The sequence below is a fragment of the Limanda limanda genome, chromosome 6 (genome assembly GCF_963576545.1).
Source record: "Limanda limanda chromosome 6, fLimLim1.1, whole genome shotgun sequence".
Classification (NCBI taxonomy): Eukaryota; Metazoa; Chordata; class Actinopteri; order Pleuronectiformes; family Pleuronectidae; genus Limanda; species Limanda limanda.
The window spans coordinates 5,886,503-5,897,693 of record NC_083641.1 but is presented as its reverse complement, the minus strand read 5'-3'; positions in this window follow the sequence as shown (position 1 = coordinate 5,897,693).

Below are 11,191 nucleotides of genomic sequence, written 5' to 3'. Positions count from 1 at the left end.
GATCTTTTTCTCTCCCAGTTATTTTTAGTCTTTTGATAGAGTCCTTTCAGTTTTCTCTGACTGTCCCAGTTGCCTGATTTTATTTTGTTTTTAAAACCCTTATTGCATATTTCCCTGTGGACGAAAAAGATTAATTTGGTGTGACAGTTTTGCAATTATCACCACAGCTGTGGTCCCTTAAGAGAAAATGTCATCAAACAGTTTGTGGTGGTCTATTATAAATCTGCAAAGCTGCAGGGCCCTTGAAATAAAGATGTTTGGGACAGGTCGTAACAACAGTATCATAGATACAAAGTGAGTGTAGACTTCCTCTGAAGAGCATGTTCATGCACTGTGATGGTGGGATGTGTCTCTCTTAAATAAACAAGCTCAGATTTAGACCGGCATGTTGGCACCACACAGCAAGAAGGTTCCCAGTTCATATCCCAGTTTGCCTCTGTGGAGTTTGCATGTTCTGCCTTTAAGTTAATTGGAGACTCTAGGCCTGCTTCCCTTAGAGGAGAAGCAGTATAGATAATGGATGTAAGGATAAGACCATTTTATGGATAATCTCAGACATGAAGTGTTTGTAGTTGTGTTCTGCAATTGACATGTGTTTTGATAAATACTTTGGGCTGAATAAGCGACAGCAGTAATAACCTGCTGACTTCCTCTGAAATGCCTAGTCACATAGCAACTCTGCAGCCTCCAGACAGGGGAAGTAACATGTACAAATCGTTATACTTTTTATTTCAACACTTTTGGAGAAATCCAAAACTTGACTGACCTGCTGCATCCAGTTACGGTTGCTATGCTATGATTGGACCATCACTGCTTGTTCATTTGTATAAGGAAGAAGACAGGCTATATTTTCCTTTTCATTTGAATGGAATAATTTTGTTCTCATTCAAGTTCCCACTTGACAGAAAAAAACGAGACACTGTTTAGGTAACCCTTAATTCCAGGTGACGTTTTCCAGATGGAGGATGAATCATCTGCACTTGTGTGAAGGGAAAAACCGGGTTCAGCAGGGCAACCACAGCAGAGGTTTTAAAGTGGTGCTTCTCTGGACACCTTACACAGTTTTTCCTTGTCTTGTTGCTCCCTCCCTCCTCTCCCACTTAAACCCTCCTCCTGATGTGTCACGCAACCACTTTTTATTCCCTGACTCACTTGTAGTTCCATTCCGATGTCTCCCCTTGCTTTTCTTTTTTCTACTCTTTTACTCCCTTTTTTTTTCTCCCTCTTGTGCGTGTCATTCCTTTTGTGATTACCAAGTCGTGGGTGGCGCTAGTATTGGCTCTCTCACACACAAACATGCACACGTTTGATTTCACTTGAACTCACATGTCTCTTTGCCGTCTGTTTGTACAAATATGTGTGTGTTAATGTGTGTGTGAGTGTCAGCCTTGTCTCAGGGTGTAATGGATGAGATAGTATTGTCGCTAACAAGTGCCCAGAGACCCAACTAAGACAGCCCTATTTACCCATCTCCGCACTGGAGATTGAGAGTGCTATTTTTAGTCTGCACAGATTCATTTATTCTCCCTCCCCATGCCTCGCTCTGTGGCCTCCTCTCTTTCAGCGATCTGTTTGACATCCATTTATTCTGCTCCTCTCCCTCTCTGTCTTAACATCCCTGTTCTTTTTCTCCGGGACCTTTATCCTCTGGCGTATTTATCAGCTAGTCTGAAGTGGTGGAGCTGGTCGAGAAGAATAGAATTCAATGTCATCTGACGGATCTATTCTTTTTTTCTTCTTTGACTCGAGTCAGTGAGACTGGGCGAGATAGAGCTATGATAAAGAGGAAGTGGTTCCTGGAAAATGAATAGGGTTAGACAGGATTTATGGCATTTCCAGCGATGTGACAGAGAGAGGGGTATGATGTCAGTCAGCTATGTTTTCACTGCAGTGCAGCGCCATAGGACATAAACTTCTCAAATCAAAAATATTAAATCTGATCAGATACCTGATGATTCATAGACTCTTTACCTTTGTTCAACAATTAGCGCATATACATAGACATAGATAGGGCTATAGATAGGTAGTAGGGAACAGTATGTTGCAAAAGAGACAACCAAACAAACAAATAAATCATGATGGTAATAATAATGATAATATGAAAATTAACAAACAAATTATAATATAAAGACAAACGAACAAAAAACAAACAGGAAAAAAGAGGCGTACAATATAATTGCTGTTTTGGTTTTATTCATGGGGCTTTAAAGGATGGGTGTGGTATTTTTGTTCTATTTATACACATTTCCAGTTGCATACATTTTTCTGTTTCATTCTTTTTTCCCTTTTCCTTCTTTGCCCTCCTTTTTTAAAATCTTCCTTCCTTCCAAGTTATATGCTTACATCATTTTACTTTTCATATATATATTTTGTGTCATTAACTCATCAGGCAATAGGAGAGATTTAAGGATTGTTGAATAGACTTTATTGAACTATTCAACCTTTTTTTTTAAAGCGCTGATTGTTGTTCCATTTATATCTGTCGTAAGACAGATATCAATGTTTGTTTCCTTGGCGATAGTTAGGGCTACTAGTAGGGGTGTTATGATCCGTGTTGAACATGTGTGGAGTGTCTCCAGAATACCTAGTGTACATACAGAAGGGAAAAATGGAATTTTGCAGCCAAGGAATACACACAGTGGAGTTGCTGCTTGTTCTCAGAAATGTTGTAATGGCGGGCAGAGCCAGAGTGCATGGAGGCAGTTGTCTGTTGTATTAAGTGTACAATGAGTGAATATACATAAATATGTACATATATACTTGATGTTAACACCTCACCATCTTTGTCTAGTGTTGACAATGTTCAACAATCAGTTGAAGAGATGATGCTTGATTCGAAAATGCTTTTGAAAAAGATAGAGTGGCACATCTTCTGAGAACAACTTGTAGATTACAGACTGTATATAAAACTGGACAGCTCCTAGAGGTGAAGCCAAATCATCCTGACGCTGTTGGCTTACTGCCAAACTAAAAGGCCAAAATACGTGTCAAACTTTGGGCGGTCACGTGTTATTTTCCAGTAAGTTCAGTTGTAATAAGTTGTGATGCTGTAAAAATAGGGTTAAGCATCATGATTGACAGCTGAGACTGACTCGCAATTGGGTGAGCGTGTGTACCTGATTGCATGTTTTTACAATGGCTGAAAATGGTGATGAGTCGTCCATCCATATTTGTGGTCTCTACTTGCAAATAAAACAATTAATCATTTAAAGGAGCATTTACTTGACACCATATTATCTGTGAGTTTACACTACATGTCCTAGCGAATATACAGGTGTTTATTTGATCAAAGGGCTCCTTGTTTATTCATCCACAAATACATGATAATCACAAGAGAGTAAAGTGCGGTCATACTGCATGAAGCGCAACCGCAGACACAGATGCAAGCATGGCCTTTATCAGTGTCCCAGCACCATTTGAGCAATGAGACAGAAAACAACACTGACATTTCAAAGGTAAGACAAAAGCAACTGTAGATAACCTTTTACCAGCTTGTACTGTCTCTGTGTATATGTGTGTGCGTGTGTGTCTGTGTGTGTGTGAGAGAGAGAGAGAGAGAGTGTGAGAGTGTGTGTGTTTGAGGTCTAGGTGTTGCTCATGTTATGGGGACCTGAATCTATATACACAGCAATTTCACATACTCATGGGGACAAAGAGCAATGCCCTGTCCCAATTCCTCTCACTTGGCGTTATCCCTCGATATAAAGTACCCTTTGCTGGGAATGTTCCAAACGGAGCCACAGGGAAGAGGGCTAGAAAATCTTCCTTTAGGAAGTGGTACACCACTCGCTAAAACTTGAGCTGCCAACCAACGTTATAACAGTGACAAACAATATCAACTAATGTTATCGTATTAACAGCCGTTATCAACTAACATTATAATTGAGACACATCTGACAAATGCAGGACAGATGGGGCAGATGATCTCTTGATCAATACACAGTCGGTGAGCGTATTTGTTATTTCAATGTAACATTAGTCTTGTCCACGGAAGTAACAAGCATAACTTGTTACTCTCACTTTGATGTGAATAGCGTTTTTGCTTAAGCCCTTGTCACAGCGATACAGTGCCATTTCCATTTGCTGCTGGATTAAGATTAAATATACTGCTGGATTAAGCTTTTTTTATGATTATTATGTAAGCTTCCATACTTACATGATAATTCTACACACAGCTGTCACCATCTTGATTCGCTTCTTCCATTCACAAAGAATTCAGCAATTCCCATATATCCCTTCGTTTTTACGGGGGTCCTGAATACACTACGGTTGAAGGGGTGTTATAAGGGCTAGATGGCCCATAATATAAATTATCCCGATTCTGTCTCAGCTGTCAATCATGACTTTTAACCCTGTTTGTATAGCATAAAATAACTAATTAAAATCAAACTAACTTAGAAAATGAATACTTGCACAAACATCAGTGTATTCACAATTAACTAAAAGGACATAAACCATTTTTGAGAAAACAATTATTTTAGGTGTTCTTTGCCTTTTATTTTATTCTATCTCCCATCTGCTAACATGGAGGGGGTGAGGTTTATGACTTATACTGCAGCCAGCCACCAGGTGGCAATCGAGGCGCTTCGGCTTCACTTTTGGGAAGCTGTCATATCGTCCATCTTTATATGCAGACTTTCAGGAGTGAAAATGCCTGAAAGGAGTACAAACAAAAAACACTTCAGGGTCTCTGCTCAGCTTCTCTGTTTGCATGTGTGTGTAACATATAACGCAAACCTTAGTCTGAACTACAAACAACATTCATTCACAAACACACACTCAGTCCATTTCCTCTCTTCTACTCCATCAGCACATTGGCTCCATGAAAAGGATATTTACTTGCTGCCAGCTCTGTAGTTGAAGGACCAATTACTTTTGTACACTTTCATATATAAGTTTATAGAAGCAGCTTGTCTCTGGTGTCTTCTCTCCAGACATGGCTCCCCTGTTCCTCATCACCCCCTCACTGTCTGTTTCTCTTCCTCCTGTTGCTAATGAGTGCGTTGCAGGTTTTCTGGCTGGACAGTCTTTTCTCCTGCTGCCATCATTGTATCTATTCATATCACAGTAAGAGAGATGGGTTCCCACAGGAAGCAGCCGGAGACTTGGAGCGTCGTTGCCTCCCAATTATTGCGCCCCTGACCTATACACATATCTGGGATGCCAGTACTCTCCTGTCAGACAGCTGAGTCATGCATCCTTTTTTTCCCTCTCTCTGTGGAGTGCACTGTGTAACTGCACCTCTAATAGTTGATGGTGCAGGTGGAATCGAGGTCGGACAACAAGGCAAAGTTTTATTTATTTCAATTTCTGCTTTGAGATGTTCCAGTTCTCTCATGTAGCTCATAATGTCACAGAATATCTTCAGTCACACGTTTGTTGAATGGAACCCAGAATACTAGGCTGCATCTGAAATCACTCCCTCCTCCGCTTATTCAGTTTAGATTTGATTTATTAGTTAATTCCACAGCCTTTTAAGTTTTATAGTTTCTGATTAACTATATTTTTTCTTTCTTTCTTGTCTGGATAAATCACTGAACAGGCCAAATGGGGTCAAAGGCCCAAGGGATCACAGAGCTGTCGGTCAAGAGCCTCTGGTTTTAGTGGTTAACCTTTTGTCATTGGAAAGTAGGGCTGCAACTAACGACTATTCTGATAGTCGATTAGTCACCGATTATTGAAACGATTAATCAACTAATCGGATTATGAATGACACAAATTCTCAATTGCTATTATTTAGCAAGCAGCTTTTAAATTTAGCTTGGGGTTGTTCGAGGCATGTGATGACTGAAAATAAAGACAATAAAGATCGATACTTCATTAAAAAAAATGTCTTTTAATAAACTTTGCTGCATTTAAGGGTACTGTTGACACAAGCAAAGAAAATTTTAAACCAAGGACAGGCAAAGTGCTAATAATTTTTTTTAATTTAAATTCAAGTTTCCCTTTTTACTGTGAACCAAGAACAGACCAAGTGCTGATACTAAAAATAAACTAAAAATCAAGTATCCATTTTTCATGTTAACAAAAAGGACAGGGAAAATAACAATAATAAAAAATTCAACAAACGAAAACTACAGTCTTCTTCAGACTAAATAATTGTGATTAAAAAAAGACGTTTGTCAGGCAATAGGATAACATTTCGCTTTTAAACTCGTTAAAAAAAAGTTTAAACCATATTTTTGTTATGGATTCTAGAATCATGCGCGCAGGTATATACGTGTATATATAACATCTGACCGATGCGAGTCCGCATCGTCTCCGTTACGATGTCACACGTGTCTCCTCCTCACATGTGCGTGTCCTGCTGCCCTCGAGAGCAGGTCCGCCGCACAGATATTGCAGGTCGTTTTTTTCGGGCTGTTAAGAGTGAAGTTCTCCCGAACTTTTTACTTTCTGGTGCGCCAGGCAGCGGACGCCGCCATTCGTCCATGTTTTGTCGCTATTGCACATGTGCAACTTTCAGAGATAGGAAGGGAGCAAGATGGTTCGTTCCTCAGCTACTTCCATCAGCACCTCAGTTAAAACAACGTTTGGTTCCGCTGCGCGGCACGAGAAACACGCGCTATGACGTCACCAACGATTCATCGTCGAGTAAATTCGCCGGCAACTATTTTTGTCATCGATTTTTGTCGACAACGTCGACTAATCGTTGCACCCCTATTGGAAAGTTGACCAAACATCTCCAAAGAGACACAAAACCAACGGGAAGAGACACAAAACATTCAGGAAGGGATGAAAAATGACCACAAATACAAAAACAACCACCATTGGACACAAAAGGCTACAAATGACTGTAGAGATATAAAAAGCAAAGAACAGAAGTAGGCTGGGTTTGTTTGTTGTCATTTTGTGTCTCAGGGTTGTGCTCCTATGCAGCTTGACAGTAGTGGGTTGAACAAGTTACCCAGGGGCCTGTTGTCTCAATATCAATCATCTCACTAGATTCCTTAGTGGTCGGTGTACTTAGTTCCGCACAGTAACATAAATCTAGTTTGAAGTGAAGTCTCAATCCTCAGCTTCATTCATTATCTCCGACATGGAGGTTATGTTTTCACCCATGTCCCTTTGTATATTACTTGCGCAAAAACGACAGAGGGGATTTCCACAAAATTAGGGTGAGTGTTGTCAGAATAATAATCACTATTTGTATAGCACTCATCTCAACGAGGTTATAAAGTGCTCCACACAAAAGTCCATGGGAGAGGGGGAGAGAAAGTTCAGGAACATCACACTTCAAACTCTATAAGACTGATTGTTGTTATGAAAATAATTACGAGTCGCATAATAGAATTGCTTTCCAGTAAAAATATGTTTTGAGCAGTGATTTGAAGATCGGTAGTGAGTTGGCGAGTGAAGTGGGGGGTATGTGCCCGGAGCAGTTTGCTTTATTTCCTCAAGAGTCTCACTGCTTTTTGTACACACCCACAACGAGGGGGATCACTGCACCTGGTATGCTATTAGTTGGGGAGTTTTAAAAGCGTTTTGCTAGAGCAGAAGTGAAATGCAGAGTAGACATTTTATGGGCATGCAAAGCAATGTCAGCTTGGGGAGAAGAGCTGAAGCTGAAGCACAGAAAAATCTCTCTCAGAAAAGAGAAGTTATCCTTGTTATATGATGCAACAGAAATCACCTTTCCCTACATGTCTCCTGTAACATCAGCCTCTTAAAGTGCTCATCAGAGCTGCGACTGTCACGTCCAATCGAATTCTGCTACATAACTTCCTGATTCTCAGTCGACTTTAATGTACATCAGGTTTGATGAGACGGGATCTTAGGTTCCCTGCCCCCTTCGTGCTTGCCATCTCTCCAGAGCACCTCAGCTTTCTCCTTTTCTCTGTGTCCAATTACTTTTGTATTAACTTCATTAGAGAAACCATCAGTTGTGTAATTGGCCAATCAGCATAAAGACCCAGGCTTCCTTATCAAGTTTCATAACAAATATTAAGCCTAACTGGAAACAGGAGTGCACAACAGCGAGGTCCTGGGTGGCTCTTGCCCGAAAGCCTCAGTGCACCCGCTAGCTTTCCGTCAATTATTTATCTTTCCACATCCTCTATTGCCCTAATGCCCCCTTTCCATCCTCTTATCGCCTCTTCCTGTGATCTGTCCATCATGTGGGGGATGTGCAAGATGCTGTCGCTCTTTTTTTTTTTTTTCCCGCTCTGTGTCCATGCCTGTGCCATAATGTCCTGCTGTCCCAATCTTATCTGCAGGGTATAATCAATAAATACAACAACAAAGATGAATCACAGTTTCTCCCTTCATCTGTCTCTATCCCTCTGTCTCTCAAAAAGACTGGTGCGAACACAGATTACCGCCATCATTAGATAAACATGATGACTGTGTAGATGTAATTACTGTTGAATCAACCATAATTAGCAGCAGAGAAATGAAAGCTGGATGACTGACATTCTGCTTTACAACAAGGGTACATCTTGTACATCTTTGGACATAGATGAAGATCTGCCTTAGTTTTGTCCATTAGGTTCACAACCACTTAATCTTAGCCCTAGGTGACAGGTTCTTAAACTATGTCTAATTTTTTCTTCCAACAGCAGCTATTTCTTGAAATCTTATAAAGAGCATGTCTATTGTTTTAGATGGGTGAGTTGTTCAGCGGTGACTTGCCTGATCTTGGCAGACTGCCGGGCCAGAGAAAGTCACACAATGTTAAGCAGCCACTGTGTAGTCAGCCAGTATTTACTGGGTGTTTTTAATAATGTAAGTTTGTGGCAGCGGCTGGGTAGTTTCTGCCAGACTGTGTTTGTACCACCTCAGAGCCAGAGGATTGAAAGCAGTTTGACCTTGTCATTTCATTTCACTGCCCAAGTGTTTACTTCCTCCAAGCCAGCACTGAAGGCATGAACAGAACAGACCTGATAAAATAGTTCATGAAATAAATCACACATTTGTCCCTTAAAGCAACTAAATTGAACCTTTACCTTAAAATAGCAGCCTCACAATTTTAAGTTTGACAGTTCACTGACTTAGAATAGGTAGGAATCCCATTTTATGAAGGAATTTCCAGAATCCTTCAACTTTTCTAAGCATTTGGAGGAAACGGTATTTTATAAGAAAAAGATTTGAAACTCTTTTTAACATTCTGTGTCCTATTTCAAGCAATTATTATATGACACAAGGAAAATGTAGAGGTTATTTTTATGTTCACACCATGAATTGAGCCAGGCCTTATGTCATTTCTGCTTCTGTCATCGTGCAGTGGATGGAATATTTTTTGAATCCCACTGGTTTGAAGAGGGTTTTTGAAAATATCTTCTGGGGAGAAACCTTATAAACGACTTGCCTGGTTTATAAAATATTAACAGGATTTTATTTTTCCGAAAAAAACAATTAGTCCGAGACACAAACTGTGACTAGTTTGCAACAAGACACAAATTCTTGTCTTTTCTCCTGCATGAAAGTGAGGTGCTAGTCGCCTGTCTGCCGCCTCCATGCCCAGGATGTTCTTTCTTACCTCACAGCATGCACACCACCTTGTGTGCTCACACTGGGAACATGCTATGGTGTTAATCCCAAAATGTCTGACCTCAGCTGTGATGTTGCATTTTACTTTACTTGATGAAAAAAAAACATCTCATCTAATCCTCTCCCCCCACGACTCTCTTTCTGACTCACTTTATCCTTGACTTGCTCTTCCTAAATTGTGTCTTTGTTGCCTCCTGTCCCAGTAGGATTCTCTCTCCCTCCCTCCCTTCATTTGTGGGTAAAGTCAGTCACTGTGACGTAGCTGTTTCATCACTCCTGAGACAATCCAGGCAGCAAGGACAATAGCACCTTGTCTTCTCCAACCCTCCCTCGTGGACACGCACTCTCGGCGAACAGCATCTCTCTGTGTGCAGGTGTGAGATAGGTGTCGTCCTTGCGCCGCACACAGGGCGCCACAAAGGGGACAGGGACCGGTGTCTGAAAAAGCTTTTATTTTTCACTGGTCAGTGTCAGAAAAAACACCTACTGACAAAAGAAAGATCAAATAACAGCAAAAAATATTTTTTTCATCTTTTATTCCACTCTTAGCTTATGATGCTCATTCAAACATTGCCCACCCTTGGATACTGTGAAGTAATACACTGCCTCACTCAAAAAGACACAGTGGTGTATTGTGTGAGTGATGAGCCTGGGAAAGACATGGCTGGTACGTTCTTTTTCAGAATGAGGAATAGGGTTAAACAGGATTCGGGTTTGCCCTGAAATGGCAAACGGAGACGGGCTTGCTTTGTGTGATGTTTTTCCATCTTTATTTTGTTGTTTGTAATAATGGACACTGTGGCTGTGACGTTGACTGTCAATGAGAATTGTTGAGTAAATTCAAGGGCTCCACTCCTGAAGGCCTCAAGTTCACTGTTTTCACATTTTCATACTGTGCTATATCAAGTGTCTTTGCTGCTCACAAACACTTCACAAAGCTGCATAAGAGAAGACAGAAGGGGCTTATGGTTCAAGCTAATGAATGGAAAGTAGGGGCGTGTTCATTTCACATTAACACTCAATTAAATCTTTCATTCTGCTCTTTCATCCGCTCAATCTGAAGTGATCAGTTACAGCTCTCCACTTGGAAGGGAAACATGGTGCACATCCAGTAAAACCTGATACAAGTTCTGTTTTCACTGTAAAAATGGGAACTTGCTGACACTCAGTAGAGCACATACCTCCGCAAAGGCTCAAGAGTCTCCTCATGAAACCTTATTTAAATTCACTAGATCCAGGTTTTTATTTGGATCTGCACCAAATTGAATGAGTTCTTCAATCACCCATACCACATGTTTCCACTAAGTTTCATGATAATCTGTCCAGTAGTTTTTGCATAATCTTGCTTGTAAACTAACAAACGGACATAGGTGAAAACCTCACCTCCTCACTGAAGGTAACAATTCTTGTTAATCTTGAGCATACTCAGCATGAGAAAAAAAAACATTTCAATGCATCATATTTGAAGTTATACCTTAAGAGATATCACAGCTAATCCTCCTGCTGTCTCTCAGTTGGCAACTCAACATTTCACATGTGGCATCATTAATGTGGTCTCATGCCTCTGAGTACGGCACAAGGAAAAAAGCATAATGAAGGAGAGTGGAGGCCTCTTGTTCCAGACAACTTTTCTTTAAAGTGTCCTTGATGTCCTCTGGGACTCTGGAGAGCCGATACAACTCTTCACTGTGCATTTCCAGCA